The sequence below is a fragment of the Trachypithecus francoisi genome, unplaced genomic scaffold (genome assembly GCF_009764315.1).
Source record: "Trachypithecus francoisi isolate TF-2019V2 unplaced genomic scaffold, Tfra_2.0 Lachesis_group6, whole genome shotgun sequence".
NCBI classification, from domain to species: Eukaryota; Metazoa; Chordata; class Mammalia; order Primates; family Cercopithecidae; genus Trachypithecus; species Trachypithecus francoisi.
Window position 1 is genome coordinate 7,727,471 of NW_022681471.1, and position 19,665 is coordinate 7,747,135.

The 19,665-nt window shown below is 35.3% G+C and overlaps 1 protein-coding gene across 1 annotated transcript in view; it reads right to left on the reverse strand.

Annotated features, from left to right (window-relative positions):
• The window catches only part of LOC117078422 (melanoma-associated antigen C3-like), a 140,677-nt gene that overhangs the window by 10,996 nt on the left and 110,016 nt on the right, over positions 1–19,665 (reverse strand).

The window sequence follows — 19,665 nt, forward strand, 5'->3', positions numbered from 1 at the left end:
CCCCACATATGGTCAAAGATATTAAGTATAGGGTCACTAAACTTTTTTCTCATGAGCGGTCGATCAGGAGAGTCAAATGCATTTATTTTGCATAATTCTCTAAACAGTTCACACCAAAGCCTATCAGTGTTCTCCACACCATTAGAATTAGAGTCCTTAGCATTTTTGGGTCTAATCACGTTAAGCATCCAACTCCAGAAACCCCAAAACCAATGAAAGACCTCCATCTTTAATATTCTGTTTCTCTAGAACCACTCCTGGTACAAAAATCTGTATTACTCAGGGTTCTCTAGAGGGACAGAACTAATAGGTTAGATGTATATATATAAAGGGGAGTGTATTATGGGGTTTATTAACTCCCATGATCGCGAGGTCCCACAATAGGCCATCTGCAAGCTGAGGAGCAAGGAAGCCAGTCCAAGTCCCGGTGCTGAAGAACTTGGAGTCCGATGTTAGAGGGCGGGAAGCGCCCAGCATGGGAAAAAGATGCAGGCTGGGAGGCTAAGCCAGTCTAGCCTTTTCACATTCTTCTGCCTGCTTTTTATTCTGGTCCTACTGGCAGCTTGATTAGATTATGCCCATACAGATTAAAGGTGGGTCTGCCTTTCCCAGCCCACTGACTCAAATGTTAATCTCCTTTGACAACACCCTCACAGACACACCCAGGATCAATACATTGCATCCTTCAATCCAATCAAGTTGACACTCAGTATTAACCATCACACAATATAATCTCTTTAGACTGAGAATTCTGTCACTCCTTTTGGTATATGGTAAATATCCTACCATGAGAGACTCTAATACCCTCTATATGACTGAACATTCCTGAACAGCTGTACATGTGCCTATGGCACACTGCAAACCAAGATTTTCCTGTAGGGCAGGTACACAGAAAAGAGACAATGGAAGGATGGTTAACCATAATTTTCTTTTCTCATCAGAGCTAGCCTGTCTGTCAAGGAACCTTTGTCACCTCCTAAGCAGTATTAAGGATTTTGTTATTGCTCTGTTTTCAGAAATTCCGCTCCTTGTAATTTATTTACAAAGTGACTTCCAAAATTGTATCTCATATACCAAGTTTATGAAGGAAGCTTTGCTTTTTGACCACCTAGTATAGCTCATTCATTTGTGTATCTCTTCAGTGGCCTGCTTCAAATAATGCTACCACGGGGGCGGAGCAAGATGGCCGAATAGGAACAGCTCCAGTCTCCAACTCCCAGCGCGAGCGACACAGAAGACCGGTGATTTCTGCATTTTCAACTGAGGTACTGGGGTCATCTCACTGGGGAGTGATGGACAATCGGTGCTGGTCAGCTGCTGCAGCCTGACCAGCGTGAGCTGAAGCAGGGCGAGGCATCGCCTCACCTGGAAGCGCAAGGGGGAAGGGAATCCCTTTTCCTAGCCAGGGGAACTGAGACACACAACACCTGGAAAATCGGGTAACTCCCACCCCAATACTGCGCTTTAAGCAAACAGGCACACCAGGACAATATATCCCACACCTGGCCGGGAGGGTCCCACGCCCACGGAGCCTCCCTCACTGCTAACACAGCAGTCTGCCGCAATCTATCCGCAAGGCAGCAGCGAGGCTGGGGGAGGGGCGCCCGCCGTTGCCGAGGCTTAAGTAGGTAAACAGAGCCGCTGGGAAACTGGAACTGGGTGGAGCTCACAGCAGCTCAAGGAAGCCTGCCTGTCTGGGTAGACTCCACCTCTGGGGACAGCCAACAGCTGAAGACCAACAGGGGAAGCAGCAGGGGCCTGTGCAGACTGAACGACTCTGTCTGACAGCTTTGGGGAGAGCCGTGGATCTCCCAACGCGGAGGTTGAGATCTGAGAACGGACAGACTGCCTGCTCAGGTGGGTCCCTGACCCCTGAGTAGCCTAGCTGGGAGACATCCCCCACTAGGGGCAGTCTGACACCCCACACCTCACAGGGTGGAGTACACCCCTGAGAGGAAGCTTCCAAAGGAAGAATCAGACAGGTACACTCGCTGTTCAGCAATATTCTATCTTCTGCAACCTCTGCTGCTGATATTTTCGACATGTTTTGTAGAGATCTTTTTTCTTGTAAAGATCTTTTACCTCCATTTTAATGATATAATTTTAATACCCTTTCAATTCAGTGTATCTAGCATCCTAGAATTGTCTTAGACATACCAGAATCAACAGACATCTTTGCTCATCATGTCTGTCCAGGGCATCAAATCCACCTGGCCAGATCAGATTCATACATTCCTTCTTTAAATACAAAGTTTCAAAATTATCTTTGTACTTTTACAAATAAAGACATTTTAATTATGGTGAAATATATATAATAACAATTTCACTATTATAAATGGTCTCCAACTCAATCCAAGTTGCTGCAAATGTTATGCTTTCTAAGCATACAGTTCCATGGCATTAAGTACATTCACATTGTTATGCAACCATCACCACCATCCATTCCAGAACTATTTTGCCATTCCAAACTGACACTCTTTATCCATTAAACAACTCCACATTCCCCACCACCACTCCTACAACTTGGCATTTGCCATTCTACTTTCTGTCTGCCTTAATTTGTCTATGCTAGATACCTCACATAAGTGAGATTATAAAATATTTGCCCTTTTTTGATGAGTTTATTTAATTTAGCATAATATCTTCCAGGTTCATTCATGTTGTAGCGTGTGTCAGAATTTCCTTCATATTTAAGGCTGAACAATATTCTGTGGGTTGTCTGTACCACATTTTGTTTATTCACTCATCTTTCAGCAGACATTTAGGTTGTTTCCACATTTTTGCTTTGGGAATAATGTTGCTATGTATGTGGGTGTACACATACCTGTTAGGGTTGCCATTTTCACTTCTTTTAGATATATACTCAGAAGTAGAATTACTGGATCACATGGCAATTTTATGTTTAAATTTTTGTGGCACCATTAAACTTTATTTCACATAAACAATATCGTTTTATGTTTATAAACATAAGCTGTCTTTCCATTTATTTGAATCAAGGGGAAGTAAAGTGCCAACTATACTTGTTTGAACTGTCTAGATTAGTGTCTTCACTGTGGTGGAACTGGATTGGCTTGCCTTTGGATCCTGCTGACACTACTCTGGTAGGGGAATCAGAGGACATCCCACCTCTGCCAACTGGGGGATGGAAGATCAGCTGTCTGCTAGGCTCATCTACACCATCCATTGGGAAAATTGTTGCCTGCTTCTGCCAGGTAGAGAAGGAAGGCTAACTCCCTGCTAAGCCTTGACAACATTACCCTGACAAGGGAATCTGAATACCGGCAGCTTCAGCAACACAGGGGATGTGAGATCATATCCCCAGTCCTCCCTAATAAAACTAAGTGGTAGGAGGGAAGGGGAGAAGAGGTTATTGGCCTTTGTCTTTTCATGTTTGGCTAGAATAGGACACCTATCGCAAAAAGCTTTTCTGTCATTAGGCCAAGCTGTTCCTTCTCTTTTGGCTTTGGGCAATAGGTTTTCCTTGGAAGATTTTTGTCTTTTTTGTTGACAGTTCTGGATTGGCAATGTCTGCAGTGCCCTATCTGGGATATAGGGGAGGCAATAAGAAAACCCCCAAAACTCACTGTCATGTTGTTCCTTAAGTCCCAAATCCCTCTGTAGTTTACCTTCTTTATTCCACCTTTCAGAGTCACTTGATGCTTGTTTGAAATGTTTTGTGCAGGGTTTTTAAGTTGTAAGGTGGAGGATATGAGATAAATGGGGCTATGCCATTTTGGTAGCATCAGAAGTGTGTTGGAATATATTTTTAAAATACAGATAACAGACAAAAGATTAATATCTGTAATGTCCAAGGTCTCCTACTGATGCTAATAAAAACCAATTCAATAGATAAAAATATAGTGAGAGGATATGTATAGGGTATTCACAAAAAAGTAAATCTAAACAGTCTGCAAGCATGTTCAGACTCATTAGTAGTCAGGAATATGCAAGTTAAAGCAATATGGATATCACTTTACACTCATCAAACAATTAAATAATCAGTAATGTCAGCTCTTGGTGGAAATACAAATCAAAAGGAAACTTTCAAAATAGAATAGATATACAATTCACTAAAATCTTTTTGGAAAGCTATCTAATGATACTTATTAATATAGAAAGATACAACCCTCACTTATTAGCACACTAATTCAGAGGAATCTATCTCATAGGTACAAAATGCTCTAGAATTCCCGAGGATGTCTTGGATGTAATTTGAAGAAAAAAAAAAAAGAAACAAAGTGAATGGTCATTCATTTGGAGGTAGTCATATGACTTGTGATATACCATACTATAGAATATTATGTAGATATTAAAATAACGAATTAGAGTTACACAAGGTGACTGGAAGAATTTCCACAAGGTAATCTAATCTGAGAAACTACAAATGCAGGAAAATGTGTAGGATAATATTTCATTTTTTAAAAATAACCCCCCAAAAAAGCCCAGCCACATTCATTATTTGTGAATGAATGTATGTAAGTTGTGTGTTGTTATATATATATACATACACACACACACACACACATACACACACTATATATATAGTTTTATACATGTGTGGGGGGGCACAAATAAATATGCAAGAATATATATTAGGTTTTTAACAAGGGCTTCCATGGTGTGTGCGTGTGTGTGTGTGTGTGTGTCTAACAAATACATACACACATATTTAGTGATTTGGGTTACCAGGCAGGTACTGACTACGTTGGGAGAATTGGAAATCAACAACATAAAGGATATTTTAAAAAATGAATATGTGAATATGAGCACAGATAATGCATTTATGTAACATTATAATGTAAATAAAATAAATTCATAAAAATAAAACAAAATGGATTACTTGTAAGAAACGAGGTTTTAGAGATTGTTGATTATACGAGAAAGGCACCCATATAAGATAATTCCCTCACTTAAATTGGAAGTGTAACAAAATGAGCTTCCCTATGCCTTCAATCATTAAATTCCATGTGGATTTGAGCAGACAATTGATATTTGGAATTACGTAAACTAATATTTTTCAGCCTAAGACAACCTTGACCCTTCCTTTGCTGAAGAAGCATCAGATAATCCATCTGAGTTGTAAATGTGGATTCTTTAATCTTACCAAAAAAAGCTGCATGCATTCTGACATTTTCTGATAACAACAAACTTTAATGATATTGTTCTTTGTTCTCTATTGAGTAATAATTCAATGAAATATCCAGAATAACTTATATGTATAAGTTATAAGTACATAAAGTTATACTTATAACTTAAAGTGTAACTATCACTCCAAATGGGAAATTAGTATCCTCCCTCAAATTAATTTATGTAATTAATATTGGCCATTACAGTAGTTACTATGGATGTATTCATTCATCATACATTTATTTTTTCAAGATATATACATTAAGAACCTCCAATGTGATAGACTCTGTTTGAGATGCTCAAAATACAGCAGTTAATACCTCTCACTTTTTTGAATTGCATGTTATACTGGAATGCAATACAATTAGCAAATGAGCCAGATAGTTATCAGAGAGTTATAAGTATTATAAAGAAAAACCAAGGTGAGGAAAATATTGATGGAGTGAGGGTGATGCCTGTTTCAGGTGTCAAGGAAAGGCTCTGTGAATAGTTAACACTGGAGCAGAGACTTGAGTAAAGTGGGGTGGAGTCATCTTGAGTCTAGGAGAAGAACATTCCAGGCATTAAGATCAGCAAGGATCAAAGTTCTTAGGCAGGAACAAGCCTGACATGTTCAAGAAGGTGTGCAGTGTTTCTATAACTAAAGCATCATGCAGGAAGGAGGGAGTTACAGCAGGGGATATGGGAAACAGACAAGAACTAGAAGAAGCAGACACGACTGGGACATGGACGGAGTTTGGTTTATATTCCAAACACGACAGGGTGCCACAGAAACCTGTTGTGAAAATGTGGAAAATATGGAGGTCTGTGGAAAACTGAAGGGACCCAGTTAGCCTGGAAGCTGGGAAATAATTCTAAAGGTAGTCTATAGGAAAAAGGCAGCTTTGATTAGCTAACCAATTTGCATCTGTAGGCAAAAATCAGTGGATTTGGGCCACTACTTACAGGTAAGCAGATCTATTTCTGGAGCCCAGTTTCCTTATCAATGCTGAGTTCTGAAAGCCTGTTTTTTTTTTTTTTTTTTTTTTTTTTCACAATTACATTCTAATGTGATAATTATTTAGTCCAAGAGTTCTTAACTTGGGAGACAAGGGCTTATTTAAACACATAAAAGGGTCAATGATCCCCTGAAATTACATGCAGATTTTACCGAATAAACTAATGGTTGCCCCTAGAGCATGAATTTTTCTGGCAAGTGAGTCCATGGCTCTCATGAAATTCTCCAAAAAACTTCTCATCCAAAATGTTCAGGGGTGCTGGAAAGATCCACTGCAGTTTTCTCTTGGTCAGGGTGTTTGCATTTGCAATTACTTGTTTTCTCTCTCCCTGGCATACACATATCAGTAATGAAAGCCAAATTGTAGTATAACTTTTCCTTTAAAACTGCTCCCTTCCACGTATGTGTGAGAACATGCAGTATTTATCTTTCTGTATCTGATTTATTTCACTTAACATAATGTCCTCCAGGCTCATCCCTGTTGCTGTGAATAACAGGACTTCATTCTTTTTATGGCTGAATAGTATTCCATTATGCGTCAGTACCACATTTTCTTTATCTATTCACCTATTGATGAACATTTAGGTTGATTCCACATGTTGGCTATTGTGAATAATGCTGCAATGAACATAAGTATCTTTTCAACATATTGATACAGTTTTTTTGGATATATACCTTTATTTGATTATTGCACATTGTACACATGTATTGAAATATCACCCTGTACCCAATAAATATGTATAATTGTGTGTCAGTTAAAAATACTCATTAAATATTTTAAAACGCCGACTCTCTCAGTTGGTAGCACTCAGTGGATCCAAAATTAAAGTATAGAAAAGGGCCATCCTTTTTTGCAAATACAGCAAATTTTCCTCTATTAAGAAACTTTTTAAAGCCCTGGTAGAGACACTTCAAGATGTTTTAAGAAGGACTCCTAAATTATGTAGCACTAAATTCACCTCACATGTGGTCATGGTCACCTCTCTTCAGGCAATGCAACTCCCTCACAAGGATGTGCTCCATTGTCTAGCATCATGGCGTGCATATTACTTAGGCTTGTCTTTCACTTTCTAAGTTATGAAAAACCAAAGCCAACTAACAAAGATGGATTCATCCAGCCACATGTTCACAAGACAATGGGTACATGTCTCAGAAATATTAGATTAAGGGTTAGGTCTGATATCTATCTATATCACAACCTGGACACCTTTAGCTTTTCTTGAGTACTATGATGAATACTGATCAATACTGTTATTGCTCCAGACTGTGTCTTAGAAGTTTAAAAGCCATCCATTGATGTTCTAGTTGCCAACTTGGATACACTGTTTTTGTTTCTTTCAATTTCTCCTATAGTTCTATTTCAAATATGCTTATTGAAAAATATGTAATCCATAAACAAGAGAATATAAAGAAATATAATACTCCAAACCCTTATTTTTCCCATGCATGGATGTTAGATGATACAATAAAACCTAAAATTAACTATTTTTAACTTAGCTAACTGTTTTATACATGGTTCGTGAAATGCAAAAGCGTAAGTTTTATGTTGCTACTTACGCTTTGAACCTGCACGTGGTTAAAAATGGAACCTTCTTAAGATTATGAGTCACAGAATATATTAGGAACTGGGCATTTTGCTAGCTTTCAGTTAGGTATTGATTTTTTAAACTTTCACCAAAATAAAATATGCTTTTCATTTTTTCTTTCTACACATGTTATGTTACATAATATATATATTATAGCTGTGAAAGATGTGTGAAAATGTCTAGATGTTCTTGAGTATAGTCTCATTTCACAAGTATTTCTAATTGATTGAATATTTAATGTTTGGGAAAAATTAATAAGGTAATGACTATTAGTTATTAATACATTATTAGTTTTAGTGAATAAATGATTAGTAGTTTTTAAATATTGATTGAATAGGATTTTCTAGATACAAGAGCTTTTAATTTTCTAGATATAAAAGCTTTAATAAGGTATTCATACAATACCTTACAATTGTTGATACAATAAGGTATTATATCAACCCTCCCATCAACCATAAGAAGACCACTCCATCTACATGAACCTCACCTTCTGTATCTTGAAACTGAGAACACTGTGTCTAATTGAATGAGGAAAATGCATAGAGCACTGCAGTAGATGATATACTGATCCAGGAATAAAAACAAAACAAAACAACTATCTTCTAGCCAAAGACCTGTAGCCTTGTCTAGCTAGTCTCAGTTGCACACTGTTGGATTAGTGGACAGCCAACTACACAATGTAAATTTTTCAGTGTTACCTGTCTTACCACTTAGCAAATCTGTACATATGCTCCTGAGAGTGAGTACTCTCAAAATCTAGATGTTTCTTAAACTTGGTCTTCTGAAATACTTATATTTTGCTCTTGAATGTCTGAAAATTCCAGTCAGAGAAAGATGAAGAAATTAGTTCCCAAATGTACCTATGACTAACTCCCATGTGAACGCAAGATAACATAGTTTTAAAGTTATTAACACTATCTGTGTGATCTCATCCTTGCCTACTTCTTCAGTTGTATATTTTTACATGGTGATTTTAATTACTCAAAAGAGCCCAACTCTTTCCCAGTTTTGGACTTGTCCACATGCAGAATCTTTTGACTGCAACATTCATCACCATATTAATCTGTTTTCTGGCTGCTGATAAAGACATACTCGAGAGTGGACAATTTACAAAAGATAAGGTTTAATTGGACTTACAGTTCCACGTGGCTGGGGAAGCCTCACAATCATGGCAGAAGGCAAGGAGGAGCAAGTCACATCTTACATGGATGTCAGCAGCCAAAGAGAGAATGAGGAAAATGAAAAAACAGAAACCCCTGATCAAACCATCAGATCTCCTGAGACTTATTCATTACCATGGGAACAGTATGGGGAGAACCGCCCCCACGATTCAATTATCTCCCACCGGGTCCCTCCAACAACATGTGGGAATTATGAGAGTACACTTCAAGATGAGATTTGGGTGGGGACACAGAACCAAACCATTTCAATCACCTTAGTTACTCCTACTCAGATTTCAGGTCTTAGCTTGAAATCACTACCTCGCAGGTAGTTTTCTTGACCATTCCCATCCACTTAGCTTGCATCTAGTATGTTTATCTCCCATAATTCCTTTTTTCTTTCCCTTCATAGGACTTACCATAAATTGTAAGCATCCGTGTGTGTGCAACCACTAAATATATATCATATATAATAACCATTAAATATCAGTCTCCCTTCTATAAATTACATAAAGACAGAGATAATGACTATCTTACTCACCCATAATCTACTGCAGGGCTTCGAACAAAATTGGCTCAAAATAATCTATCAACTTAATGAGTGATTAAATCAATCTAGTTCCATGCAAACTAGATTCAAGTCCACTATCACCTTTTATATAAGGTTGGCACATGTACAAAAGCAAAGTCACATACATCCTTATTGTGGGATAAGAGTGTGGTACTAATATAAGTTGGGACCCTCATGGTTCAAACATGGACTAGCCTTGTAACTAAATACACTTAGTCTATTTGGCAAAAAAAGAATCATTAACTTCTATTTATCAGGAAACATAAGAGGGGTTTCAAATAATCATAACCACTTTTCCTCATCAATTTACCTTTCCTCAGCTCTTACCTCTCAAACCATCACCTTAAAATACCCACAAACTTTACCCTGCATGATTTTTAAAAAATACTTTTCTCTTTTTTCTGTAACACTTTTCTTGTGTGCCACCTAATCTCTGGATTCTTCATAGTCAAAGTCCAGAAATCTGCCTTATAAAAACAAGTGTCTCAGAAAGAGAAATAAATGTAGCAGAAAAATATAATTTTCTTTAGCAGGAGGAATTCAAAGTTTGCCCATTCCATATAAAGTAAAAATAAATCATTAGATAACATGCAAATAAAAACATTACCAAAATATTACTTCCAGATGGAGGAGAGATGAACAAAAATGGCTTAAATTAAATCTTTTAACAAGATGTCCACAATCTGCACCAAGATACTCCCTGGAGTTTGGTTTTCCAGTAGACATTTACTTCAAAGCACCCGGATTTCTCTCAAGGCTTTAGTGCCATATAAGTCTGTGCCAATGCTATATCAAAGGGAATATATAATTTTAATCAGTGTCTGTGGAAGTGTGTGTGATTCAAAAACTGACGTGCATCTTGGAGGCAGATTGACCAGAAACCTAGCTTTGCCACTTATTACCTTCAAAAACTTGGGCAAGAAACTTAACCTTTCTTTCCCTCTTTTTAAAAGGAGGATATAGTCAGCATGCCACATACCACAAAGGTTGCCTTTAGAATTACAAATAACACATGGAAATCTGAATAGACCTGTAATAAAGAAAGAGATTTATTTAGTCATAAAGATATCCCACAAGGAAAACCCCAGATCCAGTGACTTCACTGGTGAATTTCACTAAAGATTTAAAAACAGAATTACCATGAATCTTTTAAAAAATAGTTTGTAAAGTAGAAACAGATGAAGTGCTACCTGTCTCATTCTATAATACTAAACCAGATTTTAAAAATTATAGGAAAAGAAAACTACAGACCAATATCTCATGTGACTATGTATTCAAAAATCCTCAAAAAATACTAACAAAATCTAGTAATACAAAAATAATAATATGACAAGACCAAATGGTATATATCCCAGGAAATCAAGATTGGCTTAACATTCTAAAAGAAATTGATGTAATACACCAAACAAATAGAATAAAGAACAATCATCTTAATAGATGTGGAAAGAAATTTCACCAACTCTAACACACCTTTTCATGATTTAAAAAAGAAAACAAAAAACTCAACAAACTAGGAATAGAGAGAAACTTCCTCAACTTGACAAAGAGTGCATAAAAAATCCCTGCAGCCAACATGATAGTCAAAGATGAAAGACTGCAATCTGTTCTCCTAATATCAGAAACAAGACAATGACCATTTCTATTCAACATAGAGCTGAAAGTATAACCTAGTAAAATTAGGCAAGCAAAAGGAGGAAAAGGCGTCCAAATTGGAAAGAAAGAAAGAAAACTCTCTCTAATGCAGACTGCATCATCTGCTATATAGGAAATCCTAAAGAATCCACACATACACACAAAAATACTATTAGATATAATAAATGAGCTCAGCAAGGTTTCAGAATACAAGCTCAATATACAAAAACTCAGTTGTATTTCTATGAACTAGTAAAAAAATTGAAAATGAAATTAAGATAACAATTCCATTTACAGTAGCAACAGTAGAATAAATACTTAGGATTAAATTTAACTAAATAAGTAAAATGCTTATACAATGAAAACTATAATACTGATTTGAAAAAAAAGACCTAAATACGTGGAAAGGCATTCTATGTTCATGGAGTGGAAGACTTAATATTGTTAGGATGGCAATACTGCTCACACCGATCTGTAGAAACAATGCAAGCCCTACCAAAATTCCAGCTGTCAATTTTTGCAGAAATGAATAAGCTGATCATAATTTCATATGGAAATGCAAGGGGCCCAGAATACCCATGACAATCTTAATAAAAAAGAACAAAGTTGGAATTGTCATACTTTCTGATTTTGAAATTTACTGCAATGCTGCAGTAATTAAAACTGTATGATACTGACATAAGTATAGACATACAGATCAATGGAATAGACGTAAGAATTCAGAAGTAAATTTACACATTTGTGGTCAATTCATTGTCAACAAGGGTCCTAAGGTAGTTCACAATAGGCAATTCATAGGGATTAAAAAATAGATTAGTGATTGTCAGAGTCTGGGACAAGGAAAAAATGGAGCGTGGTTGCTAACAGGTGTTCCTTTCAGGTTATTAAAATGTTCTTGAAATAGTGATGACAGTTGAAAAATCTTGTGAATATACCCAAAACTGGTGAACTATATACTTTTAATAACAAATTTTATGATACATAAATAAAATCTTAATAAGAACATCAGCCTAATTTTTTAAAATATTAAGCACAGCCCACATAAGACAAACTTCTTTTTCAATCTTGGCATTAACAGAAACACAGCCCTCACAATCTGGTGCAATTAATAGTACTTAAAATAATAATATTCAATATAATACATTAAAAGTGCCAAACAAGGAGTGTAGCACATAGTGAGAATTCAAGCTCTAAAGACAATCATTTTCATTATCAATTTACCTACCATGTTGACAAGACGCTTCAATGATCTAGGCAGACCGAGACTACCCCCAATATCCAACAGACCAACTGTCACAGGGACAATGGTTAAATTGGAAGTGATGGAGAAATAAAATGAAAAAACTGAAGAATCACATGGATTGGAACCAAAACAAACTCTTTCTTAGTTAGTATGTCAAGTCTCAATTTGTAGTCACGAATCCTTCTCTTCTATTTGTTGGATGAGCTTGTGGTGAATTAATATTAATTTTTCTTTAAAAGCTTGGCAAAATTTATTACTGAAGTAACCTGAGCTTGGTCTTTGTGTGTGGGGCTTTTTCATTAGAAATTCTATCTTTTGTGGTAGTTATATTCAGATTTCCTATCTCTTCTTGAGTCTGATTCAACAATTTTGAGTCTTTCTAGGGAATTAATCAATTTCATCTAGATGTTCTAATTTTGGGCATAAAATTTTCATAGTATTCTCTTACAATCTTTTTATCTTCTTTGAAGTCTATAGTGATGTCTTCTTTTTATCACTGGCTTTGGTAATTTGTCTGTGATGGTTGATTTTATATGTCAGTTTGTCTGGGGCATGCTACCCAGATATTTGGTTAAACATTATTCTGGATATTTTGTGAAACTGATTTTTGGAAGAGATTAATACTTAAATTGGTGAACTTTGAGTGAAACAGATTATCCTCCATAATGTGTGTGGGTATTATTTAACCAGGGAAGGGCCTTAATAGAATAAACATTGACTTCTTCTGAGTAAGAAGGAACTTTGCCAGATGATTGTCTTTGAATTCGGACTATAACACTTGCCTGCATCTCCAGCCTATTTGCCTATCCGGCAGATTTTGGACTTACACCTCCACATTCAAGTGAAGCTTTTTAAAAAAAAAATTCAACTTTTATTCTAGATATAGGGGGTACATGTGCGGACTTATTATATAGGTATTGCACAGTGCTGAGGTTGGGGTATGGATCCTATCACCCAAGTAGCGAGCATAGTACCCAATAGGTGGTTTTCTCATCCATGCCTCCCTTCCTCCCTCCCTGCTCTAGTTGCTTGCTCTTTCTGTTGTTCCTATGTTTATGTCCATGTACGCATGGTGCTTATCGCCCACTTGTAAGTGAGAACATATGTTATTTAATTTTATGTTTCTACATTAACTCGCTTAGCATAATGGCTTCCAGCTACATTCATGTTGCCATAAAGGACATGATATTATCATTTTTATAGCTGCATAGTATTCCATGATGTATATGTACCACATTTAAAAAAATCCAATCCACCATTGATGGACACTTTGGTTGATTGCATGTCTTTGCTATTGTGAATAGCACTGTGATGAACATATGAGAGCATGTGTCTTTTTGGTAGAATAATTTATATTCCTTTGGGTATATATCCAGTAATGGGATTGCCCTCTCTTAAGTTCTTTGATAAATCTCCAAACTGCTTTCCACAGCGGCTGAAGAAATTTTCATTCCCAACAACGGTGTATAAGCATTCCTTTTTCTCTGCAGCATTGCCAGCATATGTTACTTTTTGACCTTTTAAGAGTAGCCATTCTGACTGGTGTGAGATGGTATCTCATTGTGGTTTTGATTTGTATTTCTCTGATCATTTTTGATGCTGAGCAATTTTTCAAGTTTGTTGGCCACTTTCATGTCTCCTTTTGAGAAGTGTCTGTTTATGTCCTTTACTCATTTTAATAGGGTTATTTGATTTTTGCTTATTAAGTTCCTTAAAGATTCTGGATATTAGACCTTTGTTAGACGCATAATTTACAAATATCTTGTCCCATTCTGTAAGCTGTTTACTCTGTTTGGCTCTTTGGTTTAATTAGTTCCCACTTGTCAATTTTTTGTTTCATTGGCGTTGCTTTTGGGGACTTAGCCATAAATTATTTGCCAAAGTCAATGTCAAAAAGTGTGTTTCCTAGGTTTTCTTTTAGGATTTTTATAGTATGAGGTCTTCCATTTAAATTTTTAATTCATCTTGAGGTAATTTCTATATATTTAGTAAATGGTAGTGGTTCAGTTTCATTCTTCTTCTGCATATGGCTAGCCAGGTATCCCAGCAGTATTTATTGAATAAGCAGTCCTTTCCCCATGCTTGTTTTTGTTGGCCTCATCAAATATCAGATGATTGGAGGTGTGTGACTTTATTTCTGAGTTTTCTCTTCTGTAAAAGACACATTGGTCTGTGTGTCTGTTTTTATACCAGTGCCATGCTTTTTTGGTTACTGTAGCCTTACAGTATAGTTTGATACTGGGTAATGTGAGGTCTCTGACTTTGTTCTTTCCATAAATGTATTTATTTTAATCTTTGTGGGTACATAGTAGGTGTATACATTTATGAGGTACATGAGATATTTTGATACAGACATGCAATGCATAATAATCACATCAAAGTAAATGGGGTATACATCAACTCAGGTATTTGTCCTTTGTTTAGTATTGCTTTGGCTATTCAAGCTCTTTTTGGATTCCATATGAATTTTAGAACAGTTTCTTCTACTTCTGTAAAAAATGACATTGGCAGTTTGATAGGGATAGCATTGAATCTGTAAATTACTTTGGGCAGTATGGCCATCTTAACAATATTAATTATTTCAATCCATAAATAATGTTTTTTTCATTTATTTGTGTTGTCACTGATTTCATTTCTCCATGCTTTGTAGTTCTCCTTGTAGAGATCTTTCACCTACTTGCCTAGATATATTTCTAGGTATTTCACTTTCTTTTGGCCATTTTAAATGAAATGGTGTTCTTCATTTGACTCTCAGCCTGGATGTTATTTGTGTATAGAAATGCTACTAATTTTTGTACATTGACTTTGTATCCTGAAACTTTACTAAAGTCGTTTATTAGTTCTAGGAGCTTTTTGGTGGAGTCTTCAGGGTTTCCTGTTTATAGAATCATATTGTCAGTGAAGATAGATAGGTTGACTTCTTATTTTTCTATTTGCACATCTTTCATTTTTTTTCTCCTTTCTGATTGGCGTTGCTTTTGGGGACTTAGCCATAAATTATTCGCCAAAATCAATGTCTGTTCTGGCTAAGACTTTCAGTAATATGTTGAATAGAAGTTGTGAGAGTGGGTATCCTTGTCTTATTCCAGTTCTGAGAATAATAAGTGAACCATTCATTAAAATAAATATCTCTCTATACAGCTGCCCCTGTAGATACATATGTGTGTATACATATGTATGCATATAGATGCGTGTATATATTTATACATACATACTACACACACGTATGTATACATATGCATACACACATGCATATCCTGTTGGTGGTCCTGTTTCTCTGGATAATCCTGACTATGCAATATCCTCTCTCCTAATTTCTTGTTCAATCTAGCTACAAGGCTGCCAACTTTGTTTTCATTTTCAAAGAATCAACATTTTGCTTCATTGATTTTCTGTATTTACTTTGTTTTTTCTTTTATTAATTTCTGCTTTAATCTTTATATTTACTTTATCTGTATGCTTTGGATTTAATTTGCTCTTCTTTTTCTATTTCTTAAGGTAGAAGTTGAGATTAATTTACTTAAGATCTTTCTTCTTTTCTAAAATAAGCATCATAGCTATAAATTTCCCTCTAAACACTGCTTCAGCCAGACCCCATAAATTCTGATATTTGGTTTTATTTTTATTCAGCTAAAGACAGTCTTCTAATTATCTCTGATTTATCTTTTAGCCTATGGGTTATTTTAAATGTGTAATTTCCAATTGCTTGTGTATTTCACAAATTTATTTCTTTGTTGATTTCTAATTTAATTTCATTGTTTTGGGCAACATACTTATCAATATTATACATACTTTCTTTTGGAATATTCAGTCTTCTCTGAAGCATTCAATATCTATAACTGTGACTGGACTGTGGCAGTGACTAAGAAATCCATCCATAATGACCTATGAACATCTTCAGAAGGTGCTATGTTGGGATGGTTAGTTGTTTCAGATTATGTGGTGTATCATGAATTGAATGTGGCAAATCTGCCCAATAAGTGCTCTATAAGGTAATGAAATTATGATGTGAATGAAATCTACAATTCTTTTGGTTGAATAACGTGAAAGAGGGTAGCAAGTGCTTGTTCTCCTCTCATGCAAGAGCCTCATAAACTCAATGTGTCCTACAACACAGTTGGAAATCACCAGAGTACAGAATTCCCAACATACTGCCCTATTTCTAAATTCTATGATTCTAAAGTTCATCTAATACATAATTTAGGTAAATGGGATTTTATTCAGATATTCTCATTCATGTGAAATTACCATCTATTTAGTGTATAGTAAGTAATGCACTAGGGTAATTGCTTTTATTTTATTGTACTTAATTCTATAAGCCCAATGAATCAGGTACCATTACCATTATCTTATGAATGAGAAAAATGAGACTCAAGAATTTTTCCAGTGGAAGTAAACTACAGCTTTCCATACAATGAGAGTAATATGACCTATTCCAGAAGAACTAAAGTTAGCAACAATAGTAGTTTATCATAATTTAACAATGGAGCTCATTAAATGACAACAACTTTCAAATTATATATAAAGTCAGTGCAAAAACTTGGGTGCACAGAGTTACATTCTTACTCTTTTAGGTAATACGCTCATCTTTGTGTTGTTGAGATATTGTTGAACCAGAGTAGAATTAATATACTGCAAAAGTAAATGATGAGATGTAATTAGTTTTGTTACCATCTTGGGGGAAATTGAGAAAGAGAAGGCACAATAAATAATTAAAATGAGTTTGTGAGTTAAGAGAGAATTACAAGCCTTCTGGGAACATAGGTAGCTTCTTTGTCTATACTATTAAATATTTTCATCTCATTGTACTGTTAGGATCCCTTAAGGAGGCAAGACTATTAAAAAAGGCGGGAGTCTCAGTACTCACAGTAAACTGCCAATCATAGAGATTTGTATATTGTAGCAACTCACCTGTTGTTAAATCTCATCACCCACTCCCCCCCTTAGATCAGCAAGTTTACATGTGTAATCATCGTAAGAGAAAGCAACTGTAGATTTCTGAATGCATAAGTACATTATCCCATCCGTTGGAAAAGGAGTGGAAAGTAACTGGAACACATTTATAAAAAATACAAAAAACAAAAAAACAAAAAACACTGGTGAGGAAGCAACAAGAATTTAAAAACACCTGGGAACTGGCTATTGAGTAAGCAGCGCAGATCTGAATCTGAAATGGAATAAAGACCAAGAACCACTAAATGGGTGGAAACGAACTTACCTATTATGTGCTAGGAGCTGTCTGTCCTCTCTGTATCTTAGCATCTGGTATCACAATTGAAACATAGTACGTTTTCAATGTATGATATCAGACACTGTTTTAGATGTTTAAAATTCATTATTTAACTTACTCTCACTATACTTCTATGACATATGTATTATAATATCCACTTTATAAATGAGGGCACTTAAGTGCAGAAAAGATTCCTAGCCATACAGCTAATGAATGCAAGTGCCAGGATTTGGTCATAAACAGAGTTGACCATAAATCCTTTTTCAACTAAACAATTCTACTTTACAGAGCTTTTTCTTTCCCTATAAGAGCTTAATACAACCACAACAAAATAAGTAACTCTTGCATAGTAACTAATTCCATTAGTTTCTCAAAAATAATAACATACAACATAACAACTATAATAAAACATTAAATAAATGGGAGTCAGGTGTCTACTGGCAAATTTGTTAGTATTTAAAGGTTCGCTAGCTCATAGAAGTTGAATGTCAGTAGAGATATGTTCACTTAATACATTTACATCTCAAGCATAACTTCTGTTTTGTCACTATATAAATCCGTTCATTAAAAATATGACTGGAGCTGAAATGATGATATTTATGACTTTTATTCTGTAAAACTTAAAGCTTAATATTGGCATATAAGACTTTAAAGATGATTTATCATATATTTCTTACCAAAGCCTTATGAAAGGTTTTGCTTTTATGTGTGGAAATTTTTTTCTACCATCATAAAGACTACTCTCATTTATCACTACAAACAGAGTTGTACACAACCAAAATCTGTATGCAAGTTTTGCACTCCAAAGAAAGTAAGCTTTTAGCTCTCTTTTAATTTAGTTCTTTATTTGTATCTATATGAAATTATAAGTACATTTGCAAAATGTCCTTGGCACTAACTGCAAAACTTGGGAAATTATTTTTGAGATTTCCTACAATTCATCGCTTTACATTATTCATATCTAAATTAAACCAGTATGAAAAAGTGCCTCAGACTACCTTTTTATATTACTCAAAATGCTGATGCAGAAGAACTAGCAAAGGAAATATCAATGAAGAAAATATTGTATCAGTAAACATATACTATGTCCTAGAATGGCTGAAAATGTTAGCACTTTAAAAAAATTACCAATTACTTTTGAGAAATAAAATGTCTTGTGAGCTAATGAGAAAAAAATGTTCAATTATACTAGAGGGTATTTCCAAAACTTTCCTAGAAGACTGCGTCATATGCTTGGTAATGTTGGCATTGGTTTTTATTACTTCTAGATAAAAATGTCTAGTTAATGCAAATACTATACGGATATTTTAAATTGGAAAGGAAAATATTGAAGAAATTATCTAGAATACTGCCTAATAAAAACAGAGATTAAAATATAAAAAATAAATTAGAAGACGTGGTGTATTGAGTGAAGGCCTCATATATATGTAATTAAAATCTCAACAGACAGTAGAAAATAGGAGTCAAGGAAATAGTCAAAGAGATAATAATTAATGTTTTTCCACAATGTTTGAAGACATTAAACTTCAAATACAGAAAGACCAACACATTTTAAGTGAAATAAATGAAAATAAATGCACACCTAAACGCATAACAGTGAAACAGCAGAATACCAAAGGCACACAGAAGATATCAAAATAATTCAGAGAGAAAAGATAATTCACATATTGCAATTACACTGAGAGCTGACTTTTAAACAAGGGAATAAGAAAGGATTAAGCCTACCAAGCTAGACTCATATACCAAATTTAAATATTTTTCAAATGTGAGGGTGAAATGATGACATATTCAGACAATAGAAAGTTTGAAAATTTGCCACCAAGCAATGTAAATGCCCACTGGAAGAATATGAATACATAGATTTTAGTGTATTCATAAAATTCTATGCTGTACATCAGCAAAACTAAATCGACTATAATTGCATATATCCACAGGATTGAATTTCAAAAACATGATATCAGATGGGAAAGAGTCAGAATAACTTATACAGTATGACATGGTATGTACAAGCTTCAAAATCAGGGACAACTGTAAAATATATTGTTGAGAGATATGAACATCATACACTCCAGAGAGAAGAGCAAGGGAATGAGTACTGCAAAGTTCAACGTGGTGGCAA